At 43.4% G+C, this 24,138-nt stretch overlaps 1 long non-coding RNA gene across 2 annotated transcripts in view; it reads right to left on the bottom strand.

The window, feature by feature from the left end:
• The window catches only part of LOC140612887 (uncharacterized), a 31,576-nt gene extending 8,824 nt beyond the window's left edge, over positions 1-22,752 (bottom strand). The window contains exons 1-4 of one of the 2 annotated variants that reach the window (XR_012013992.1): positions 22,271-22,752; positions 19,601-19,751; positions 9,637-9,749; positions 552-670 (exon numbers count right to left, since the gene is read on the bottom strand). This is a non-coding gene — a long non-coding RNA (uncharacterized lncRNA). The remainder of the gene's footprint in view (positions 1-551; positions 671-9,636; positions 9,750-19,600; positions 19,752-22,270) is intronic. The other variant, XR_012013991.1, reaches the window with a different exon arrangement.
• Between the last annotated feature and the right edge of the window lie 1,386 nt (positions 22,753-24,138).

Genomic DNA, 24,138 nt, shown 5'->3' with positions numbered 1-24,138 from the left:
GCATAATGGGCCCATTGAGTCTGGAGGCAGGCACTTTCCTCTCTCGGCCGCACGGACCCAGGGGTCGGGACTCGACCCCAGGGGCTGGTGGGTAGGTTCGGGTTTCTAAGTGGGCCTTGTTCACTCACTGGAAGAGAAAACTCCAAAGCTGAGCATGAAACTCTGGGCACTGAGCAGAAAGCTTCAGTTTCCCCCGTAGAAGTCAGGGGCTGAACTATCCCTCTGAGTGGTTTCATCCTTAAAACAAGGCTTTGTCCCCTTAGGGCCCTTTGTATAATGACTAGTAAGGTGGGCGGAAGTCAAGCTTTCAGAGTAGCTGGGGTTGGGGTGGAGTAAAGGCACAGAGCAATTAGGTAGTTCACTCAAAACACGCAGCCAGCTGGAGTTAGAACCACCCAGGTGCCCCTACACAGGTCTCCTAGTTTTCATGTTTTGGCCTCATTGGAAGCAAAGGGACAACTGCCTTTTCTTGGGTCATTTGATTCCAAGCAAGGCTCTTCGTGCTAGGAGTCCAAGGGTCACCTGGACCTACCTTGTGCGCTACTACTTACCCAGTAGGAGAGAAGAAGCAAACAGAGTAAGAGAAAGCAGGTTCCAGTCCAGCTCTGGGACCCACAGCTGTGCGACAGTGGGTGGAGCCCTTCACATCATTGGACCTTGGCTTCCTCATCTGCAAAGAGAGGGAGCCGGGACAAGTGTCCTCCCGAGTGGCTCCAACCACCCATGTTCAGTGGGTAGACTGCTGCATGGGCAGGTGCCACGAGCAGGTTCCCCTCCTACCAGGAACACCAGGGAAAGCACGGGGTGGTGGCGGGAGCTGTGGCAGGAAGATGCTGGAAGGGAAAAGAAAACCCCACAAAGCACACCAGTAATTTGGAGCTTCGGCCTTCCTTCCAGGGACTAATAGGAGCCCTCTTGAAAAATGATAAAGTGCTAATTAGGATCTTAGAGTTTGTTTTATTAAATTTTTTCATTTTCAGGTCCTGGGTCTTCAAATGTAATGACCTGGCCAAGGTCACAGAGAAAAGGGGCAGCAGATCTCCTGCTTCTTGTCTGCTGCTCTTTCTAGGTGCTCAGTAGCTGGTGACGAGACCAGCCCCCAATGGGCAGCGGCAACGGTCAGAAACAGATTCCTGGGGACATTGTCATGGTTAGGCCGTGACCTCAGTCGTTGAGCTCAGACCCTGTGCTATGCCCATTACTTACATCAGTGTCATTTTTTTTTTTTTAATTTAAAAACTGATGACAAGTATGCCTGAAACTAATATAATGTTATCTGCTGATTAATGTCTCAGTTTTTTAAATAAATATTTTATTTATTTTTGTGCACACCTCTGAGAGAGAGAGAGAGAGCACAAGCAGGGGGAGGGCCAAGCAGAATCCTCACTGAGTGGGGGGCCAAATGCAGGACTCGATCCCAGGACCCCAGGATCACACCCTGAACCAAAGGCAGATGCTCAACTGCTGAACCACCCAGGTGCCCCTATAATGATGGATTTTAAAAAATGACTCCAGCATTCCTGACTAGAGAACAGTTGGAGAACAGGGCACCTCCTTATGGGCTGTGTGGTCTTTTCTTGATTCCCTGGGGCGAGTCCTGGAGACAGAGACCTAGTCATCCTTCTTTCAGCCCCCAAAAAGGGCTTCTTCTCCCTCCACCGTATTACTGGGATTCTAATACCCTGTTCCCATCCAGAGTGAGAGTTTATCTGGAATCCTCCAAAGAGAAAGAAAGCAGCGTGGTCCCTTTCTGCCGAGGCAGACAGGACGTTCGCCCCAAGGTCGACCGTGTTTCTGTGTCTTTGTGTGACCCTTGAGTGGGGAGAGGTGGGCAGATGGAGAAACTGAATTAATCACTTTCAAAAACAACCCAGAGCAACTTGAAATGCTTATCTCTGCCTCTCACCGCAGAGACTCATTCCTGACATAATCCTCGAGAGTGGCAATGAAGAAGGGTGCCTATTTTCTAACCGGATAGTCCAAATCCAGTGCCAGCAGTGTCGGCCACTGGCCTTCCCTCCCAGAACCCTAGGCAGAGGCAGAGAGAGAGAACGGGGTGCCTGGTGTGTCACCAGATGCCTGCTTCACTCTGGGGGATCATGACATCCGGCCATAGATATGCCCTCGATGACATTCAATTCTAGGAAAAAAGTTCAGCTTTGCCGAAGTAGAACTAGCAGACCTCAAGGGAGAAATGTACCCAGAGCCGTGCGGCCCCTGGGACAGGCCTGCGCTGGAATCATTTGTCTGTGACCATGAAGATGACCAGGCCTTGCAAGCCCAAGTTCACAGGACACAGCCTATGAGGGTTTTGATTTGCCTTCAACAGACGGCGCCCGCACCAACCACCGCAGCGGGAAGACCAATCAAGCTGTGTCCCCTGTCACTCTCCCTAGTACTTCTGACCACAACAGCTAGTAACCACTTCCTTGCACAATTATTTGTTACCAGCAGCTGCCTCTCCCAGCCTGGCAGCTCCCCAGAGGACACTGAATGTCTAACAGATGCATCGACACCTAGTACAACGCCGGTGCGCAGTAGGCATTCAGCAAATCCTTGTGCAAGGAAGAGCTATGTAGAGAGCATTACATCAAAAAAATCTATAGGATGAGGGTGCCCGGGTGGCTCAGTCGGTTAAGCGCCTGCCTTTGGCTCGGGTCATGATCCCGGGGTCATGGGATGGAGCCCTGCCTCAGGCTCCTGGCCCTCCCTATGCCTCTGCGCCCCGCCCCCCCCCCCCCCCACTCGGGCTCTCTCTCTCACTCTGTCTCTATCTCAAATAAATAAAATCGTTTTAAAAATCTATAGGACAGTGTTAGAAATTGAAGTGATCTTACACGTTTATTTCAACCCCAAAAAGTGAGGCCAGGAGTGATAACGTGACTTGCTCGCAGTCACCTGGCTGGGTAATCAGAGGGCCGGAGCTAGAAGCCAAGACCACCTGCTTCAATCTGCTCATCCAGGGGATTTCCTTTAATGACTGCTCTTAACTAAAAGTTATGTGAAATACTAGCTCTTGTGTGGAGGGTCCCAATCCCCCCACCTCCAAACACAGCTGGGGTCTCTACCCTTTTCTACATCCCTAGTACCATTACTCTAGGACAAACCACCAGCCTCTCCTGCCTGGAATTGGATAATCTCTTTATTGTCACTTGCCCTGTCCCCGTCCTCCTGCCACCATGCGCTGGAGGGGCCCTTTATTCATGTGCATCTTGGCACGTCATCCCCCTGCTTCAACCGCACCATGTCGCATGTCCTGACTGCAAGCGCAGTCACCTCTTACAAGGCCTACAAGCCCTGCATCGTCTGCCCCTCCCTCGCCTCCCTTGCTCCTAGGTAGAGAAAAGCTGGCCTTTTGCTTCTGTCGCTCAGACATCTCAAGTTTGCAGCTCTTCGTGCCCAGAATGCTTCCTGGCAGGTCTGCTCGTCAATCTTCTCACAGAGTGTCATCTTTGACCACTGTGTATAAAGTACGTGCCTCCCACGTCCCCCAAGCCGCTATCTATCCCATGAGTTCATTTTGGGAGTTCCACGGCACGTTTCGCTCTCTGAAATGGCCTCCTTCCCTTTTCACATATGCATCCAGTTAGCCAACACAGAGCATGTCATTAGTTTCAGATGTAGTTTATTCATCAGTCTTTTTTTTTCTAAAGATTTTATGTATTTATTCATGAGAGACACAGAGAGAGAGAGAAAGAGAGAGAAAGAGAGAGGCAGAGACACAGGCAGAGGGAAAAGCAGGCTCCATGCAGGGAGCCCGACGTGGGACTTGATCCTGGGACCCTGGGATCACGCCCTGAGCTGAAGGCAGACCCTCAACCGCTGAGCCACCCAGGCGTCCCAATTCATCAGTCTTATATAACACCCAGTCCTCCTTCATGCCCATCACTCAATCACCCTCCCCCCCCCAACCTGCCCCTCAACAACCCTCACTTTGTTTCTGACAGTTAAGAGTCTCTCATGGTTTGTCTCCCTCTCTGGTGACTTCCCATTCAGTTTTTCTTCCCTTCCCTTATGATCCTTTGCACTATTTCTTATATTCCTCATATGAGTGAAACTATATGATAATTGCCTTTCTCTGTTTGACTGATTTCACTCAGCTTTTTTCCTTTGTTTTCTCGTATGTTATTTGCCAAGCCATACCCCAAGGTAAGCCCCATGGGAGTGGGAACGTGGTCTTGTACACCCCTGTATGTCCAGCACCTAGGTCAGCACCCGTATACATTCACTGCATTTGTTGAATGAATTAGTGTCTGCAACCAAAGTGGTTTAATTGGAGGTACTATCATGGATTTATTTTTGAAGGTTGTGGTGAAGAATCAACTCATAAAATCCAAAGTGTTCGCTTGGAAAGGGAAGACACTGGGTGGGTAAAACATTCCCACAATTGGCCAGCATTAGAATCACCAGGAGGGCTGGTAAAAATAGAGCTTCCTGGGGTCCACCCAGCAGCTCCCCGTGGAGGAGGACACCCAGGCTGAGTCAGGAAGCTGTTGGCTACTGACAGGAAGTGGACCCGATTGGAAAACCACGATAGGATCGTGGGCGATAGGATCCAGAGCCAAGTACGTGTTCTTAGCTTTGACCTTGTACCTGCACTTCTGGGAAATAATCCTAAACACAGAAACAACTTTGTGTACAAAGATATTTATCTCAGCTTGTTTATAAAAGTGAAAATTTTACAACAACGTAAGTATTCCAAAGTAGGGGAGGTGATTAAGGAACCCATGATAGAGCCACATGATGGACATTAAAACGAATACTTATGATCATGTTTCTACATAAAAGGGATTCTTGCCTTTGCTCTAGTCTGAATGCTTGTGTCTGTTGGTACCCAACCTCAGGAGCTTCCTGGGAGAAATTTGAAACTGTCTCTTGTATACGGAGCTCGGGGAGAGATGGAAGAAAGAGGCAGACACTCCAAATTGGTAGGCGGCAGGTGTGATATGCAAGGGAACTTACGGTGGAGGCTTGTCTTGGGTGGCTACGAGACGAGTAGCTCTCCGCACCTACCTCACAGAACCGTAAAAGTTTATGCAGAGGCCTTAACGGGATTCCATCTTGCACACAGTTCAGATGGTCTCAACAACACATCACTATATCTCAAGGCTGTGTCCTTGAAACAGCTCCTAGTGTGGGACCGTTGGGCAGAACATATATTCCAAGTACAGGGAAGGGGATAAGAAGCCTCTGATTGCTCCGGTCCCACTCACACAGGTCTACCTGTGGTCACCTCCTCTCCGTGACCTCCTCCAACAGTGTCCCAGCTCCAAAGTCATACATTGAAATCCTAACCCCAGTGTGGTGGTATCAGGGGGCGCAGACTCAGGGAGGTGCAGACTCAGGGAGGTGCTTGGTTCATGAGGGCAGAGCCCTCGTGAATGGGATCAGTGTGTTTATAGAGGAAACCCCAGAGGGCTAGCTCTCTCCTTCTACCACACGAGGATACAGTAAGTTGGTAGGCCACAACCCTGAAGAGGGTTCTCACCAGAAACCCAACCGTGCCGGCACCCCGACCTTGGACTTCCAGCCTTCAGAACAATAAATTCCTGCTATTTAGAAGCTATCCAGTCAGTTCTATTTTGTTACAGCAACCTGAGTGGACTAAGACTGCTTCCTGTGAGAATGTAAAATTGATCATTTGCTATGATAGCACAACACGTACTGGCAGCTGACTACCTAGGTTCCAGTTCCAGCTGTGACCCACCAGGTGTGATCCCGGGAAAGCTACTAAGCCTCTGTGTTACGGTTTTCTCTTCTTAAAATGGAGATCAATAATAACACACATGGTAGGCCCTCAATAAATATTATATATATATGGGGGGAATACCGAAAGGGATTATATTAAAATGCCTGCAGGTCCTATGCTGGCCTTGGTAGATATGAGTGATTTTTCTTTTCTCCGCTTTCCAGAAGGTGGTTCTATGATTTCTATAACTGATCAAACATCATTGCAGTCAATCTCCAGTGCAATGCAAAACCGAGCATTTTCATCAAGGCATACGGGGCACCACTGTAAGCATGGGGGTAGAGGGCAGGAGTGGAAAGAAAGCAAATGCACCAAGGAATCTTTTCAAATGTAAATCTTTTCAAATGTCTTATATTCCAATATAAGATACAAGTGAATAAAGATGGTAGCAGTCGCTCATACAACACCTATTTGCCCAAGCTTGTCCAGCTGCCCTATGGCCAAGCTGCATTTAGGCCCCAGACAGTCCAACTCTAGAGTACATGCTCCTCACTCTGAGCCACACTGTTCCTTTAAAAAAAGAAGGACTTACAAAAAAGATGCTTTCACATCTCCTGTTCTCTTTCCTCATAGGTCAATCCTACAGGGTGGGTTTCAGCTATTCACATATTCATTGCATAAATATTTATTGAATGTCTGCTTGCAGGAGAACAGCTCTCCCTGGTGCCCAGGCAGCTTTGCATGTATTTACACAGCCCATGCAGGTTCATGCCCCAGTTGCAGCTTGTCTGGGTCTTGACAGGAGGCCTTGTGGTCCTCCCGGAACCCAAGAGCATATGAGGCTTTCAAAGAGCTGCTCAGAGGCTGTCTCCCCTCCCCTTTCTCTCTCCTATGGGAGGCTATCGTGAGACCATTTCTGACCACCTCTTGGGTTCTGATGACTCTTAGGGCTTCCTGCTATAGCCTCTTCAGAATAGAGCTGCAGAATATAAAACCACTTGGGGGCAGTCTAGAATCCAGTCCTCAGCAATGGCATATCCCAGAGTTCACATTCTATTCATCAGTCCTCTTTGGTCTATAGGGATGAGAATCAGGGAAGACTGGCTCCATTGGCTTTCTTCTTTGTTGTGTAAACCTAAAAGTGGCTCGGTGTTACCTTTACCAGTCAAGCGACTCAGGCTGTGACTCAGCCTTACCTTATCAGGTAAGATGCATCTGTGGATAAAGCTCTTATGGAGCTTATATTTTAGAGGAGTGACCGACCACAAAGATGGGCGGAGTAAATAGGTGAAGCCTTTCTTTTTTTTTTTTTTTTTTTAATTTATTTTTTATTGGTGTTCAATTTACTAACATACAGAATAACCCCCAGTGCCCGTCACCCATTCACTCCCACCCCCCGCCCTCCTCCCCTTCTACCACCCCTAGTTCGTTTCCCAGAGTTAGCAGTCTTTACGTTCTGTCTCCCTTTCTGATATTTCCCACAAATTTCTTCTCCCTTCTCTTATATTCCCTTTCACTATTATTTATATTCCCCAAATGAATGAGAACATATAATGTTTGTCCTTCTCCGAAGATAAGAAGCTTTTGCACAGCAAAGGATACAGTCAACAAAACTCAAAGACAACCTACAGAAAGGGGGAAGATATTTGCAAATGACATATCAGATAAAGGGCTAGTTTCCAAGATCTATAAAGAACTTATTAAACTCAACACCAAAGAAACAAACAATCCAATCATGAAATGGGCAAAAGACACTAACAGAAATCTCACAGAGGAAGACATAGACATGGCCAACATGCATATGAGAAAATGCTCTGCATCACTTGCCATCAGGGAAATACAGATCAAAACCACAATGAGATACCACCTCACACCAGTGAGAATGGGGAAAATTAACAAGGCAGGAAACAACAAATGTTGGAGAGGATGCGGAGAAAAGGGAACCCCGATGTTTATAGCAGCAATGAAGCCTTTCTTATAAGAGAAGGTGGTAGAGATTGTAGAAAACAGTAAAAGGAAAGGGTTAAGCTAAGGAGGCAGATGGCTGCATAAAACAGGGCGCAAAGTACTCCTCGTACTCTTCGTCAAGAACAGGAGATCTGAGGAGACTTGACGAGGTTGAGAAGATTAGCCAGAGGGAAGAGCTGGAGCAACATGCCTGGAATGTTCAAGAAAGGGCGGGGGGTGACGCTGGCTAGAGTGTTGTGAGGCAAGGTGGGCATAGTGGAGGCAAGGAATGAATCACGAGGCAGCCATGGGTCAGGTCTGGTGTGGCCTTGTGAACTATTTTAAGACTTCGACTTTTCACCAACAGATGGGGGAACCATGGCAGAGTTTGTGTTCTTAATCTTTTCGTTGTAAAATAAAATATACAGCATCCCACACCAAACAAATGTATAGCTTGGTGAATTATCATGAGGTCTAGACTCTTTTAACCACCTTCCAGGTCAAGAAGGATACCTGCCAGTCTCCTCAGAAATGCTTCCACGGGCTCAGTCCCAATCAGCATTCCCTGCCTCTGCACAAATGTAACACCCTTTGGCTTTTCTGTTGGTTAGTTGCTGGGTTTCTCTATGTTTACACCTCATTCTGTTAGTTTAATCCTAACGTGTTTCTCTATGTTTGCATCTCATCACCTTACTTTAATCCTAACGTGTCTCTTAAGTCACTTTTAGCCTGCGGGTCCTCCTCAGCCTTTTCTTTCTCTTATAGTTTACGTGTTGGAGTTCTAGGTCAGTTGGACCTATAGTTTTCCCCCTGCTGGATTTTGTTAACCATTGCATGATTTTGAGCAGAGGAAGGGCATGATCTGACCTAGATTTTAAAAGGCTTACACTGCCTATTGTGTCGAAATTGTAGGAGGACAAGGATAAAGCAAAGAGATCTCTTAGGGGCTACTGCAGAAGCTCATGAGAGACAATGTGGCTTAGACCTGGCAGGAGAACTGGAAGAGGCAATAGGTAGTTGGATTCAGATTCTGTTTCGAAGATACATGAGCCAACAGGATTTCCTTATATGCTCGACATGGATTGTGCAAGAAAGTAAGGAGTCAAGAATGATTTTTTTTAAACTGCTTTATTGAGATAGTCACATACTATAGTATGGAACTTACCCATCTAAAGTGTAGTGGCTTTTAGCATATTCAAAGAGCTGTGCAACCATCACAGTAATCTAATTTTAGAACATTTCCATCAAAAGAAACTGCGTGCCCAGAAGTAATCAGTCCCATTCCTACCTGGCAGTCCTTTCCCTTCCAGACTCTGGCAACCACTAATCTATTTTATGACTCTACGGTTTGCCTATTCTGGACATTCCATATGAACAGAATCATATAAAATGTGGTATTTCATGACTGACTCCTTCAATTAACATCATGTTTCCAAGGTTCATTCAAGTTGTAGGAAACATCAGTACTTTATTCCTTTTTGTTGTTGAACCATATTCCAGTGTATGGATATGTCATATTTTGCTCATCTATTCATCTGTTGATGGAGATTTGGGTTGTTTCCACTTTAGGCTATGAAAAATGCTGATATGAACATTTGCATACAGTTTTTCTTTGGACATATGTTTTCAATTTTCTTGGTTATGGATCTTCAAGTATCATATGGTAGGATTGTACAGTAACTCTATGTTCAATCTATTGAGGAAGTGCCAAACTGTTTTCCACAGTGGGTGCATCGTTTTACATTCCTACCTGTAATGTATATGGATTCCAATATCTCCACATCCCCACCGACACTTATTACTATTTGTCTCTTCGATTATAGCTATCCTAGTGGATATGAGGGGCATCTCATTCCAACTTCTATTTGAACTTCCCTAATGATTCATGATGTTGAGCATTCTTTCATGTGTTCATTAGCCATTGGTTTATCTCCTTTAGAGAGATGTCTATCCAAACTCTTTGTCCATTTCTTAATTGAGTTATTTACCTTGTTATTTACCTTTTTATCATTGAGTTGTAGTTCTTTATATATTCAGGTACATGTCCCTTGTCAGCTGTATGTTTTATAAACATTTTCTCTCCTTCTGTGGGTTGTCTTTTCACTTTCGTGGCCTATGAAGCAAAAAGAGTTTTTAGTTAGGATGAAGTCCAATTTCTCCATTTTGCTGTTGTTATTGCTTGTGCTTTTGGTGTTAAGAAACTGCCATTTAACCCAAGTTCATGAAGATTTACTTCTAAGTATTTATCTCAGAGTTGTATAGTTTTTGAGACCTGTAGTTTAGACTTTGTATGTTTAGGTCTATGATCCACTTTCAGTTGATTTTTGTGTAAGGTGAAAGGTAAGAATCCATTTGGACCATTGATTTTTCAATCTTTGGCAAGGGGATATCCAATTGTTCTAGGACTATTTGTTGAAAAGACTATTCTTTCTTTCTTTCTTTTTTTCTTAAGATTTTATTTATTCATTTTACGGAGAGAGAACACAAGCAGAGGGAGAAGCAGGACCCCATTGAGCAGGGAGCTCAACTCAACACAGGGCTTGATCCCAGCACCCCAGGATCACGACCCAAGCTGAAGGCAACTGTCTAACCAACTGAGCCACCCAGGCACTGCAAGACTATTCTTTCTTAATTGATTTGTCTTCATCCTTGTTGGAAATAAATTGACTGTAAATGTCAAGTTCTATTTCTAGACCCTCAATTCCATTCCATTGATTTATGTATCTATCATTATGCCAATACCACATGGGCTTGATTACTATAGTTTCTAGTAAGTTTGGAAATTGGGCAGAGTGTGTTCTTTTACAAGATTGTCCTGGCTATTCTGAATCTCCTCTTTCATTCCTGACTTTAATGATTTGAGTCTTTCCTCACTTTTCTTCTTGATCATTGGAGGTAGAGGTGTGTCAATTTTGTCTGTTTTTTCAAAGAAACAACTTTTGAGTTTGTTGATTTTCTCTAAGTTGAAGGAAATGGATAAATTCCTCAAAAGATACAAACTATCATAGATTATTTAAGAAGAAACATTTTATCTGCATAGGGATATACCTAGAAGACTCTGAATTCATTGTTAAAGCCTTTCCCAAAGAAATTCCAAGATCAGATGGGTTTATTGGTAAAATCTCCTAAACACTTAAAGAAGAAATGAAACCATTTTTTAAATGAATGTTTTCAGAAAATAGAAGAAGAAGGAACATGTCTGAAGTTATTTATGAAGGCCAGAATTACCCAGGTAACCAAAACCAGGAAGACAAAATTATAAGAAAAGAAAATTACAGACCAAAGGAACACAACAATCCTCAGTAAAATTTTAGCAAGTCATATCCAGAATATATAAAAAGATATTAAATACATCATTACCAAGTTAGATTTATCTCAGATATGCAAGCTTGGCTCAAAACTCTCTTTTTTGGAATCAAGTAATCAATTAACAAACTAAAAATAAGAAATCATATGATCATTTAGATCAATGTAGAAAAATAATGTCCTAAAATTATTTTTAAAAGGTTCAGAAAACTAAGAACAGAAGGAAACTTCAACTACTGAGTACCTACAGACAGTACCATACTTAATGTTTGATGTTCAATGATTAAGGGTTTGTGTAAAATTGTTTTCATTTCTTCTTTAAATATTAGAGTTCACCAGGAAAACCATCTGAGCATGGAGCTTGGTGGAGAGGGGAAGGCTTTTCATAAACAATTCAAGATTTTTAATAAATATAGAACTAAGGCAAGGATGTTTATTAACTTCTTTTACTTAACATTTTACTATGTTGGAGGCAGTGAAATAGGGCAATAAAAAAATTTATAAAAGACGTAACGATTGGAAAGAAACAAATAAAGCTATCTTTGTTTGCTAACAACATGATTGTGGACGTAGAAAAGCCTAAGGAATCTAACCAAAAAAACCAGTAAAACTGACAAGTGAGTTTAACAAGGTCATAAGATACAAGATCAACATATAAAACTCAATTTTATTTTTAAATACCGGCAAAGATCACCTGAAAATTAAAATGGAAGCCCAATCCTATTTACAGTAACATCAACAAACATGAAATACTTAGAACTCTACTGAAAAAAATATGTGCAAGATTTGTATGCTGCAAATTAACAAAACCCACCTCTGAGAGAAATTAAATAAGGTCTCAAATAAATACAGACCCTTCTCAGGCTCATGAATTGGAAGGCTCATTATGATGCCAACATCCATCCTAATTGATCTACAAGATACAGTGTAATCCCAATCAGAATCCCAGCAGGCTATTTTTATATAAAAAGTCTGATTCTAAATGTATATTAAGTAGCAAAGGATGTAGAATTGCTGAAACAATTTTAAAGAAAAGAACAAAACTGGAGGACTCACATTACTTAATTTTAAGGCTTTCTACCAAGCTATAGTAATTAAACAATGTGTTCCTGGCAAGGATAGGTATATGGAGAAAGGAACAGAATAGAGGGTCTAGAAATAGACTTATATATCCATGTAAAATTGATTTTTGGCAAACATGCCAAAGTTTGTGCAGAAGGAAGAGGCTTCTTAAATACACACTGAGGGAACTAATGGGCAGCCATATGCAAAAACATTGAACTTCTGCTTTTCCTTGTTCCATATACAAAAACTAATTATGAGTGTATCGTAGACAAAAGTCAGACTTAAAGCTATAACATTTTTAGAAGAAAGTATGTGATCTTTGTGATGTTGAGTTACACATAGATTTCTTAGATATAAGAAACACAAATCATAAAAAAATGGATAAATTGGGCTTCATCAAAATTAAAAATTTTTTTCTCTTTGAAAAGATAGTGTTAAACATATAAAAATGCAAGCCACAGTCAGGGAGGAATGTTTGCAAAGACCTGCAAATGTAAATGCTGTGTAAGCTTTATTCATAACTGTCAAAACCAGGAAACAATCCAAATGTCTATTAACTAATTAACAGATAAACAAATTGTAGTACATTCGTACACTTGAGCTCTGCTCGGCAATATAAAGGAACAAGCTGATGTTACACGTAACAACATGGATGAAGCTCAAAGGCACTGTGCTAAGAGAAGGACGCCATACATAAAAGGTTGTAGGCTAGCAGGAATCCATTTGTATGACATTCTGGAAGAGGCAAAAATATAGGGACAAATACCAGATCAGTAGTCATTAGAGGGGAATAGAGAGAAGGGATTTACCAGAGAGAGGCACAAAGGAACTTTTTGAGGCAATGGGTATGTTATATCTTTTTTATTTGGGTGGTGGTTACATGACTCTACACATTTGTCAAAAGTCATAAAAATGTGCACTTAAAAAGGATACATCTCACAGTAGGTAAATTATATCCCAACACATGTGACCACAGGAAAAATAAAGGGAATGATGAGTGGAATTGTAGATGTCAACAAGAGACAACTCTCTCAAGAAGCTTTCCTGAAAACAAGAGCCATGCACTGGGACATTTGCTGATAGGAGTAGAGTCAAAGCGAAACAAAGATTTTAAAATTTATTTTGCAATTATTTGTTGATGATGGAAGCACGAGCAGTGGGTTTGTTTGATGAAGAGAATAGCTCAGGAATGGGAGAAGACAATTATTGGATCAACGTCCCTGAATCAGTGAGAAAAGATGGGATGGGGAGCACAGTGGAGGACCTGGCTTTAGACTGGAGCACAGACAATTCTCAAATGGTGACAGGACTGAGGAGGGCACAATACAAGAGTCTAGTGCCAGCAGTTGGCAGATGCTGTGGTGGGAATCTGGAAGTTTTCTTCTGATGGCTTTAGTTCTGTCCATGAAGTAGAAGGCAAGGTCGACAGATGAGAGAGTTTACTCTTACTACTCGCTCACCTGAACCCGGCCACCTGTCTTCATCTCCACTAGACTATAAGCAGGAAAGGACCACATCGTGTGTATGATAATATGCGATACTTCAAGTTCAGCGGATGGATCGGGTCATTGGACCACTCAGTGTCAAGTAATTCCATTTTTTGTTGTTGATTTGTTTTCTAGCTGAACTGATCAGGAACTTTGGGATCAGATTTTTCCCCAAAACCCATTTTCCTCTTTATCAAGTATCCCCATTTCAGTAAATGCCATGATCATTGGAATTCTGTTTCCTCCCTTTACCCCCATCCCTCACTGCCTTCGTACTCTTCAGGCCATGAGCATGTCCCCTCTGTTGTTTCTTCAGGAACATCTCAAGGAACTGACCACTTCTCCTCATCTCCGTTTCCCATTGCCTTAATCCAGACCGTTGCACTGCCATCCTTCACCCGGAGGACTGCACAGCTTCCTAAATTTTCTCTTATTTAATCTGCCTACACCCACAGAATCTATTCTCCCTCACGGCATTCACAGTTCTGTCCCCCCCTGAATCGTGCCTACTTCTCAAACCTCATCTCAAGCCTCTTCCCGTACTTACTTCTGTCCAGTTGCACTGATTGTTTTCTCATGTCTTTGAACATCCCCTGCTCTTTCTGGCACAGAGTATTTTTCTCTGCCCTTCTGCCTGGAATGCTCTCTGTCAGCCTCTTGAATGGCTCGCCCTTTCTCATCTTTAAGATCTGCGTAGTTGTCACTTCCTCAGCGATGCCTTCCTTGACTACTTCATATACAGAAGGTCTCTCCCACCCAACTTCATCACCCTTATAATGCTCTAATCTCTTTTGTTCTGCTCCCATCTCCACAATCTCTTTTAGCATATTTCTCTGCTAGATGCAAACGGACAATAGCCTGATCATGTGTAAAAATAAAACTTTGGCTTACAAGCTGCAGCAACCTGCCCAGTAAACCAACCCCCTTACCTACAATAAACAAATGAGGAAGCCAACCTGTTTTAAGTCAGACTTGCAGGGAGCCAGATTGCTATCTCTGATGACAATCCAGGAAGCTGAACAGTAACTTCTGTGACAATTGGCCCCTAAATAGCCAAGACTTGATTAATTACTAAAAGCTTCCCTAATTTTTGTCTCTACTTCAACCTTGGAACTAATCAGAGGAAGCCTCATATGGACTCCCTAACCAATCTTATAGGATGTCCAGCTTCTAGATTGTGAGCCTACAGAGGAAATCTAAAAATCACTGGTTAGATGGTCAATCCTTCCTCAGCGTGGCTTTAAACTTATTCCTTGCTATCCACTCTTACACCCTCCATGCACACTTTTCTCAACCAAATCTTCCCCTGTGATAACATGATTCCCCTGCTATAGAACACGATTTGAAGTCCTTTCTTCTCTATGAAACTTTTTTGCTTAACCCCTTAGTAACTCTCCCTTCCCTGAATTCATAGAGCACATACCAACTTACTTGGCATTTAATTTCTTTCAGTTCAAGGGTGTCTATTTTCCTTGGATTGATGGTTATATTTTTTTTGTAGAGTTTCTGTGTCTAGCACATGCTATAATAATAAAGATAATTATGATAACAAATAACTCCAAAGGATATATTCTGCTACTATTCCTAATTTATAGATGAAGGAACTGAAGCACAGAGAGACCAATTCTCTTGCCTAAAGAAATGAATTGGTAAGAAGTAGAGTTGAGACTTCAATTCAGTTCTGCCCAACTTATACGGTATATGTCAGAGCTCTAGACCATGTGAACTACTTTTCTTATACCGTACACATGTTAGGTTATCAATAAATGGTTCTGAAAGTAAATAACCAAATGCAAAAGTTTCATAAACAGAAGAGAGAAGGGGGCCGAACTCTTTAGGATGGTTCCAAAAGGTTGAATGGAGCAAGGGACTTGGTGACCTACCCCAAAGTCTGCATTCTACCCCTAGCCCCTGCTGTGATCGGAGGGCAAGTGCTTTTGTCTCCAGAGCTTCTTCACTCATCTCCTGTTACCTTGTTCCTTCTACCTGCTTTGAGGCTGTTTCCTAAGACAGAACCAAAGAGTGGCTGTGGGATATCTGGTGATAAAAAATTAGAAGTTCTTTTCTTGGTGGTTACGTTAAAATGAACTCAACTATCCTTTTTGAGGTATAGTGCCGCCTGCCAAGGTGAGAGGCAACATCTAGCAAGCACCAAGAATATCCTCTAGCAGACTGTGATAAGGAATCATGGGATAGTAATTCAGCAAAGACATAGACCTTCCCCACGCCTGCTGCATCAAAGCCAGGATTAACAACTGTGTCATGTGCTATAGAGTCCTATGTAATTTTGAATACACATTGAGTACAAGGGTTGGGAAAACTTTTTCGACCAGCTAAACAAGAGATGTTCCAATACTGCTGTACCTGCAAAGATGTCAAGAACCCATTCCAGAGGAGATTTGAAAGCACTTGCAAAAGCAGAGTTGGATTAAACAAATATAAAGGTAGTCTTGTTTAGGAATGTGTCTTTGAAGGGTAGCATCATACCTGTTCTGGAAGCGTGGGAAATTGTGATGTATGGCAAGTAGAATCCTTGTTTAGCTGCTGCAATGAAATCTGTGAGCTTACCAAAGCACCTGGCACTAGGAAAGTCCCCAGGGATGGCTAACTCCAGACAAATGCCCTTCCACACTCAGCCCTAAAATGGCAGCAGCAAGCCTTGCTTGATGTGGTGCTCTGAAGGAGCTGGAGGGATGTGTCATCACTGAATCACTGAGAACTATAGTCCCAGTGTGATCTCAACTATAACAATAGATATAAATATATAACATATATAACAAATACACAGAGATGTGCATGTACTCACCGAATTGTTTAGGAAAACACTCCAGAATTCTAGCTACATTTAATTTTCCTTCTCCATACTTTTCTGGTTTTTAAATTTCTTCTATAATGAGCATCAATTACTTACATTCGGGAAAAAAAAACTTCCTTCTCATATTAAAATATATTGACACAGATATAGCAAATTCCTCCTGAGAGCAGCTTCTGAGAAATATTCTCTTATTCATAGGGTGTTTAAAGCTCGTAGATTAAAATTTTATTCTGAGAGAGACACAGTAAATTTGTTCATTTACTACCTGGCCAGCAGCTACCAGTTTAAGACATGTTGGAGAGCTGACGATAGTTTTTTTTTTTTTTTATTAAAAAGGAGTACAAAGTTGCCATTTATGATTGGAAAACTTGTCATCAAGTTTTGCAAGGCAGATCAATATTTCCTACGTGTCTATGTCTTTCTCTGTATCTCTGTACAGTTGACAGTCTCTCTCTCTCTCTCTTTCTCTCTCTCTCCCTTTCTTTCTCTGTCTGTCTGTCTCTCTGGGCTGAGAGGGACCTGAAACTCCTCTGTACACATTTCACTATCAGCTCACCAAGATAGATGCAGGGATGATTACTTAAACAAAGATGCCCTCCCCAGAAGCTGTCAGAAGCTCTCTGATCTTGGGAGGATGTTATTAGGAAGGGATTTTCATAGTAAGCAGGCCTGAACTCCCACAGTCCTATTGACATTATACACCAAAGGGTAAGTTAGCGAAAAAGAATTTCAATCAATGTCTGGGATAGGGTCAGGATTAGTTTAAGTGATAATTACTGAGGGTAAAAGGCAATGAGGAAGGCATTAGTTATCATTAAAATAGAGTTATAGGAATTTAGATTTTGAAAGTAAACTTGGAAACAATCCAATCCGAATCTTTTATTTACAAATGAATAAAGGGCAAAGCAAGCCCAAAGAAATTATATTTTAAATGAGGTCATACAACTGCTTTTTTACAGAACTGGCCTGGTACCAAGGTTTCGAGTGTTGTGGTCTTTCAGGCACATAACTCTGCTTCCTATTGCGAGTTAATATTTCTTATGAAAAAAAATTGACATCATAGATATAATTTTTAATGGTTTTTCTGTTGACATTAATTCATAGCCAATATTCACTGTTTTAGTCTTTATAAAAACCCTATATTTATGTGGGAAAAAAAGCAATGGAAGATTAATGTTTATCATCTGAATTTCATTTAATTGCTATACCCTGTATAGTTTAGATCATAAGACCCCCATGGACCAATGCACTCAATGTCTTAGGAGCAGAACACTCAGTTCATCATTTTGTTTTTACTGACTCATGAAGAACCCACTTGAAATTCAAATTTACAAACTGTTGTCATCACCAAAAACAGGCTTGAGATTAGAGTTTAAAGTTTGGGAAAAAGAGTGATGGTTTCATTTGGCAGGAGACAAAGAGATGTGAGGAAGAGAGATTTCTTGTTTTCTTTGGCAGAAATTAAGAGATGTCCTTTTTCGGAATCTAATGGCAATGAATTGAATTATCTCCTATGCTTTTGAGTCTCAGCTGTGGGAAATTCTTTTTTTTTATATAAATTTATTTTTTATTGGTGTTCAACTTGCCAACATATAGAATATCACCCAGGGCTCATCCCATCAAGTGCCCCCCTCAGTGCCCATCACCCAGTCACCCCCACCCCCCGCCCACCTCCCCTTCCACCACCCCTAGTTCGTTTCCCAGAGTTAGGAATCTCTCATGTTCTGTCTCCCTTTCTGATATTTCCCACTCATTTTTTTCCCCTTTCCTGGGAAATTCTAATGAGAGAGAGAGAGAGAGAAGGAGGGAGGCAAAGTGTGCATGTGCACATACGGTGTAAGGGGTAGAGCTGGGGGCTTCAGATTTATTGTCTTCTCCTTTCCATCATGCCTCTTCTCTTTGGCATTACTGAGATCACATGCAAACCATATTTGGCAATTTTTCTTTTATTCTTTTGGTGGACTAGGAACAGAACAAGTTATTTCCTGTTGGTTTGGCTCTGAAAACCTAAATTGTCCTGGTAAGAAGCTTGGTGCAGTTCTTGGAATCCTAGGTACCAAAATAGCCACTTAACCCCTCTGCCATGCCCTTGTGGTTGCTGATAAGGTTTGGAAGAGTGAAGGAAGCGAGGAAGAACAACCTGATAGGAATAACCCCAGCTGTCTGGCTAATCTCACACCTCTGGGTCATATGAAAGCACACGCCTTCTTTGGAACCAAATGGTGTGTTGGGTTGCCAGAGTTAAAAAGTGCTTTCCCCCTTTGACTTGTTTGGACTCAAAGGTGTTCTTTGAACATCTTATGATGAGGAAAAGAAATACAGCCATTGGGCAGCCCGAGTGGCCCAGCAGTTTAGCGCCACTTTCAGCCCAGGGACTGATCCTGGAGACCCGGGATCGAGTCCCACGTCAGGCTCCCTGTGTGGAGCCTGCTTCTCCTTCTGCCTCTCTCTCTCTCTCTCTCTCTCTCTCTCTCTCTCTCTCATTAATAATAAATAAATAAAATCTTTTTAAAAAAATACAACCATCATTAGAGCCCAATATACACAAACAACTCCTTCTTTGCCAACCAGTGAGGAGCACACATGCAGCTCTCCTAGCTTAAGGGTATGCTCCTTATCTCTCTTCCAATCTAGGGGAACATGAAGGGTTAATTCCATCAGTAACATACAAAGTCAAGCCCCTGGGTCCGGGGGTGTCTGGGCATTCTTAGAAATCAAATTCAAGAATCACAAAGAGTATTAGTTTGGGGGTGCCTGTGTGGCTCAGTGGTTAGCCATCTGCTTTGAGCTCAGGTCATGATCCCCAGGGTCCTGGGATCAAGTCCTGCATCGGGCTCCCCGCATGGAGCCTGCTTCTCCCTCTGCCTGTGTCTCTGCCTCTCTCTGTGTGTGTCTCTTATGAATAAATAAATAAAATCTTAAAAAAGAAAAAGTATTAGTTTGGAAAGAGACCCAGTTGGGAACTGACTCTAATGAGAAAAAAAACAGACTGAGGCTGCTGGTGGTGAATGGCCCACTTAAGGTCACTGGAGTTTTCAAGACAAATCATGATTTCAGCTGGACTCTTCAAGCTTCTGATTCAGTCCTCTAATGAGCACAACACAGAGATTTGGGGAAAATACTAAGAACACTTATGTAAAAACTCAGATATTTTCCTGACACCTCTGGGTTGACCAGAACTTAGTACTGCTGCCTTGACCTGTTAGTCAATAACCTTGAAGCATAGACATAAATCAAAACAACTCATGTGAATCAGTTTAACCTGAAGATATTAAAAAATCATCAGTGCACCTGGGTGGCTCAGTTGTTGAGTGTCTACCTTTGGCTCGGGTTGCGATTCCAGGGTCCTGGGATCGAGTCCCACATCAGGCTCCCTGTGGAGAGCCTGCTTCTCCCTCTGCCTGTGTCTCTGCCTCTCTCTATGTGTCTCTCATGAATAAATCTTTTAAAAAAAAGTAGAGAAAAATCAAATGATTAAGCCTCTACCATAAGTTGCTTATCTGTGCTTTCCCTTAGAAAATGGCCTATCTTGGTTGGACAGGCTTCTCTTGGTGGAGAGCTCAGCAGAGCCAGTTGGATCAATTAGCTGTTAGGAAGAGCTCACATGGTCAACATTTTGGGGGCTGAGTTATAACTACCTGGGGGTAATTCTGTCTTCCAGCAGGCAGCACGAGAGATTATGTGTGTGGAGAAACGCTACACGGTGCATTTTTTTCCTCTCTGAGCCTCCTGATGTGCTAGTACATGTATGGACAGAGAGCAGCGCTTCGGCTGGACCGTCCCCAGCAGCTAGCAGAGCGCACTCTCGGTGAACTTGCTGAGGGGATGAATAAGCCACTGATTTCACTGTACCCCACAACTGTGAGGCAAGGCACAGGAGGGGTAAGGACACAGAACAGATTTAAAGGAAGATGATCTCTTCGGACCCAGAATGGAGATGAACTAAAAAAGGCTATTTAGGGACTAAGCACTGGTTCTGGCTCTTTGTGTAGAAATTCAGGTGGGCTTTTCTCCAAATTAACGCCTCTGACCTCATCTGTGGCCCCTCCAAGCCTTGCCTTCTCTCTGAAAAGTGGGATTAATATCCAATATCATGGGGTTGCTATAAGGATTAAGTGTGGGAACCTAGGCGAAGTGCTGAGAATGTCTTGGGTTAAAGCTACTATGAGTGCCTCCCATGGACTAAACATTATTCAAGGCACTTTGCATTTATTACTATCCATTATATTAACCCAACGAGTCAGATACTGTTATTATTCCCATACTGCAGATGAGAAAATTGAGGCTCAGACAGGATCCGCTCAAGGTCACACAGCTAGTAAATAGTGGAATCAGGATTGGAAGCCAAGCAATTAATTCAAGAGCATTAACCGCAGGGCTACACTGCTTCTCGCAAACAGGAGCATTTAGCACCGTGCCTGGCATATACCACATGTCGATTTATCATCGATCAATACATGCTGCTCGGGATCCCTGGGTGGCGCAGCGGTTTGGCGCCTGCCTTCGACCCAGGGCACGATCCTGGAGACCTGGGATCGAATCCCACTTCGGGCTCCCGGTGCATGGAGCTTGCTTCTCCCTCTGCCTGTGTCTCTGCCTCTCTCTCTCTCTCTGTGTGACTATCATAAATAAAAATAAAAATTAAATTAAAAAAAAAATAAAAAAATAAAAAATACATGCTGCTCAATAAATACTGATGGATACAGCTATTTTTGTATTCAGTTAGCTGAATGATTTGCTTATTTACATTTTCTAACTGTGACTATAGTGTCATTGACAAATCCTGTATCTATTGTCTCCTTAGCTTTACTGCATCTATTATCCATTAATAATCCATATTATCCATTTTATCCAACAATAATATTATCCATTACTGCTTTTGGTAGAAAAAGCACTAGTCGTGCAAAGCAACTCTCACTCTTGATAATCACAGTGTAATCACACCGCATGTGATTATCTAAGACTTAACGCATAGGAATTCAACTACGTATGCTTGGCAGGAAGGTTAAAATCCCACGTTAACACGGTAAAAGCGAATTCTGCATTTACAAGTTCTAGGATGTACTGTAAATTGCTGACCGCACGGTACATTTATACACAGACATTATACACAGACATTGTTTTTAAAACTGAGGACTCAGTACTTCGTGGGGACTGAAAGGTATTTTCAAGGGGAACCTTGAACAACTGGGACTCTCACCTTACATGCTCCCCTTGCAGCCTGACTTGTGTGCAAGGTGAGGGTCCCCTTGACCCACACACGCATCATATTGTCACCAGTGGAAATGAATGGGAGAGTGGGGAGAGCCAGTAGCCACTCCTGCTACTAGCGACAATGGCAAGGAGTCAGGGATTGTTTAGCTCCATCTGTGTGCCAGGAGCCACCGTGAGCCCCAAGCATGGATAATCTCATTTGATGCCCACAGCAATCCCCTAAGCAGGTGTGATGGAGATGGTCCTGGGGCAGATAAAGAGCAAGGCCGAGAGGCTTTATCAAAAGTGTGTTACACAGCAGCCAGCACATACTTTCTCTCTGATTTTCATCAGAACCTTGCAAGAGAGGTTTTATCCTCCTTTCACAGGAAAGGAGCTAGAGGCCCATGGGGTTAGGCAGTTGGCCGAGGTCATGGAGCCGGCGAGTGACTGAGGCAGGCATCGCAGCCCCAAGTCTGTGCTCACTGCACCCCACAGCCCTCTCTCCAGGGAGGGGCCAGCTCCCAACCAGAAGAGGCCTTCACGTCTCCTTTTGGCTATTCCGAGGGCACGATGAGGCATTGGCCTTACCGGCCATCACGACGACCATTGGCTCTCCTGTTTGTCCCCTCACCTCTCTCTTAATTGCTGGGGATTTTATGAAGATCATCATCAAGTTTATAAACTGCTTTGACCTCCTTGCAAACAAGACACAGAGTAAACTCCTGGCTGCCCGTGGCTTTGGCCCCAGTGCAAGACATTACTTACAGTATTTGCCTAAAATCCTAGAAGTTACTACACAACGAGAAGGTGGCTTCTTTCCCGCTGTTCTCGGTCAGCTTGCTTTCCGCCCAGAAAAGCCCGAGGCAGAGAAATGAGACAGTCTTTTCTTTCTCAGTAGAAGGCTGATGCTTCTGGTTGCAAAAGCCAGAACCGGAGAGTCTGCCTTTTGCTTCAGCCTTTAGTCCAGTCCATCGTCAGAGGCCCTCGGTCTCTAGGCCTCCACACCCTTCCACTTGCTGTGCTGGCATCTGAGACATCATCAGGTGTTGCCCGGGAGGGGTGCCAATCTCTCCCGGTTTGCCTGGGACTTTCTAGGGTTTAGTATTGCAAGTCCACCTCCAGGGAACCCTTCAGGTAGAGGCTAACGGGGCCGGGTGGCCTCTCCACTGGGCTAGGCAAGCGTAGTAGCCTCCTAACAGGCCCCCCATTCTGCCCTCAGATTCTTTCTCCACCTCGCAGCTCCCAGCAACCTTCTGACATCATAAATGGTTGTGTCAGGCCCCCCCTACTTGAAATGCTGGCTTCTGAAGAAAATTACAAAGTCTTACCTCAGCCTACAGGGTTGGCCCTTTGCTCTTTCTCTCATCTCAATGCCGTCTGAATGCTCCTCCTTCCCCAGGCTGTTGGGTGTCAGTTCCTGACTCTTCAGGTTCTTCTCCCCTGGCACCCTTGCCCTTGCTATTTCCTTTGCCTGGAATGTTCTTTCTTCAACTCTTTGTATGTTCACCATGTGTAATCATGTACATGTGTGATAATCTGATTGCTATCTTCCTCTCAGCACTATGGCTCCGTGACTCCCCAGGTTATCACGAAAATCCCCGCTGTCAGCCCCGGGGCTGACATCTAATCCAGCCATATGATATATTCACAGAATGAATCAATGAATGGGCGAGAGAACAGATGGAGGACTTTGCTAATAGGATGTGCTACTGGGATTCCATGCTCTGAAAGGTCAGGGTTGCCAAGACACAATGAGGAAGGTTCCATGAGGGTCGACAGGAGACAGAGGCCAGGGCATGAAGAGCTTCACAGGCCATACCAAAAGTTGTCCGAAGGACCATGGGGGAACTTCTGAGGGACTCCGAGCCAGCAACTGCCATAATCCCAAATATATGTCGAAAAACTGAAGGTTGGAGAGGTGGGGAGAGGCCCACTCAGCAAGCAGTCCCTTTAACCTTGGGCAGCTGCAGGAATTAGGGTGTGTTGGTGGCAAGGCTTGTGGAGCCAGCTGGTTATTATTGTTCTCTTGATTAATTTTCTGGAAACAATCAGCCAATTATGATTCAAAGGCTTCTGCAGCTCTGGCCCATAACTAATTGCATTTTTAAAATGTGTTTAATCACAAATCAGTGATTAAGTAAAGGGCCTCATTGATGACAAGATTGGCTTCCTATAGGAGCGAGCCAGTGGTGACATTTGTCCAAGGTTGAATTTTATGGTGTATTGCGTTGCGCTCACATTCAGGAGCGATGGCTTCTACTCAATAGCGCATTGTACTAGTTTTACGCTCAGGAGCAATGGCGTCTATCCAATTGTGTACAACCCTAAGCTCACACTCAGCAGAGCAAAGGCTTCTATCCAATAATGCACAGCACTAGGTTCACACTCAGGAGCAAGGGCTTCTATCTACTCTGAGGAACTTAGAGCCACAGTTTAATACATTGAAGGGGGGGGGCAGAAAAGCAGGTGCAAGGGGTAAGCAAGTGCTTCTCTGTCCCCATGGGAGCTCCTTAAAGTCAGGCACTGTATTTTGTCTCCCTCTATAGTACCTTTTGAATCCCTCTATAGTACCTAGCACACTGTCTTGGATGTAGCAAGTGCCTAATGAATACTCTTTGAATTTAATCCAAGGT

This window comes from Canis lupus, chromosome 21, assembly GCF_048164855.1.
Source record: "Canis lupus baileyi chromosome 21, mCanLup2.hap1, whole genome shotgun sequence".
Taxonomy (NCBI): Eukaryota; Metazoa; Chordata; class Mammalia; order Carnivora; family Canidae; genus Canis; species Canis lupus.
Note: the sequence above shows the minus strand (reverse complement) of the source record. Positions and strands in the feature narration are given on the sequence as shown.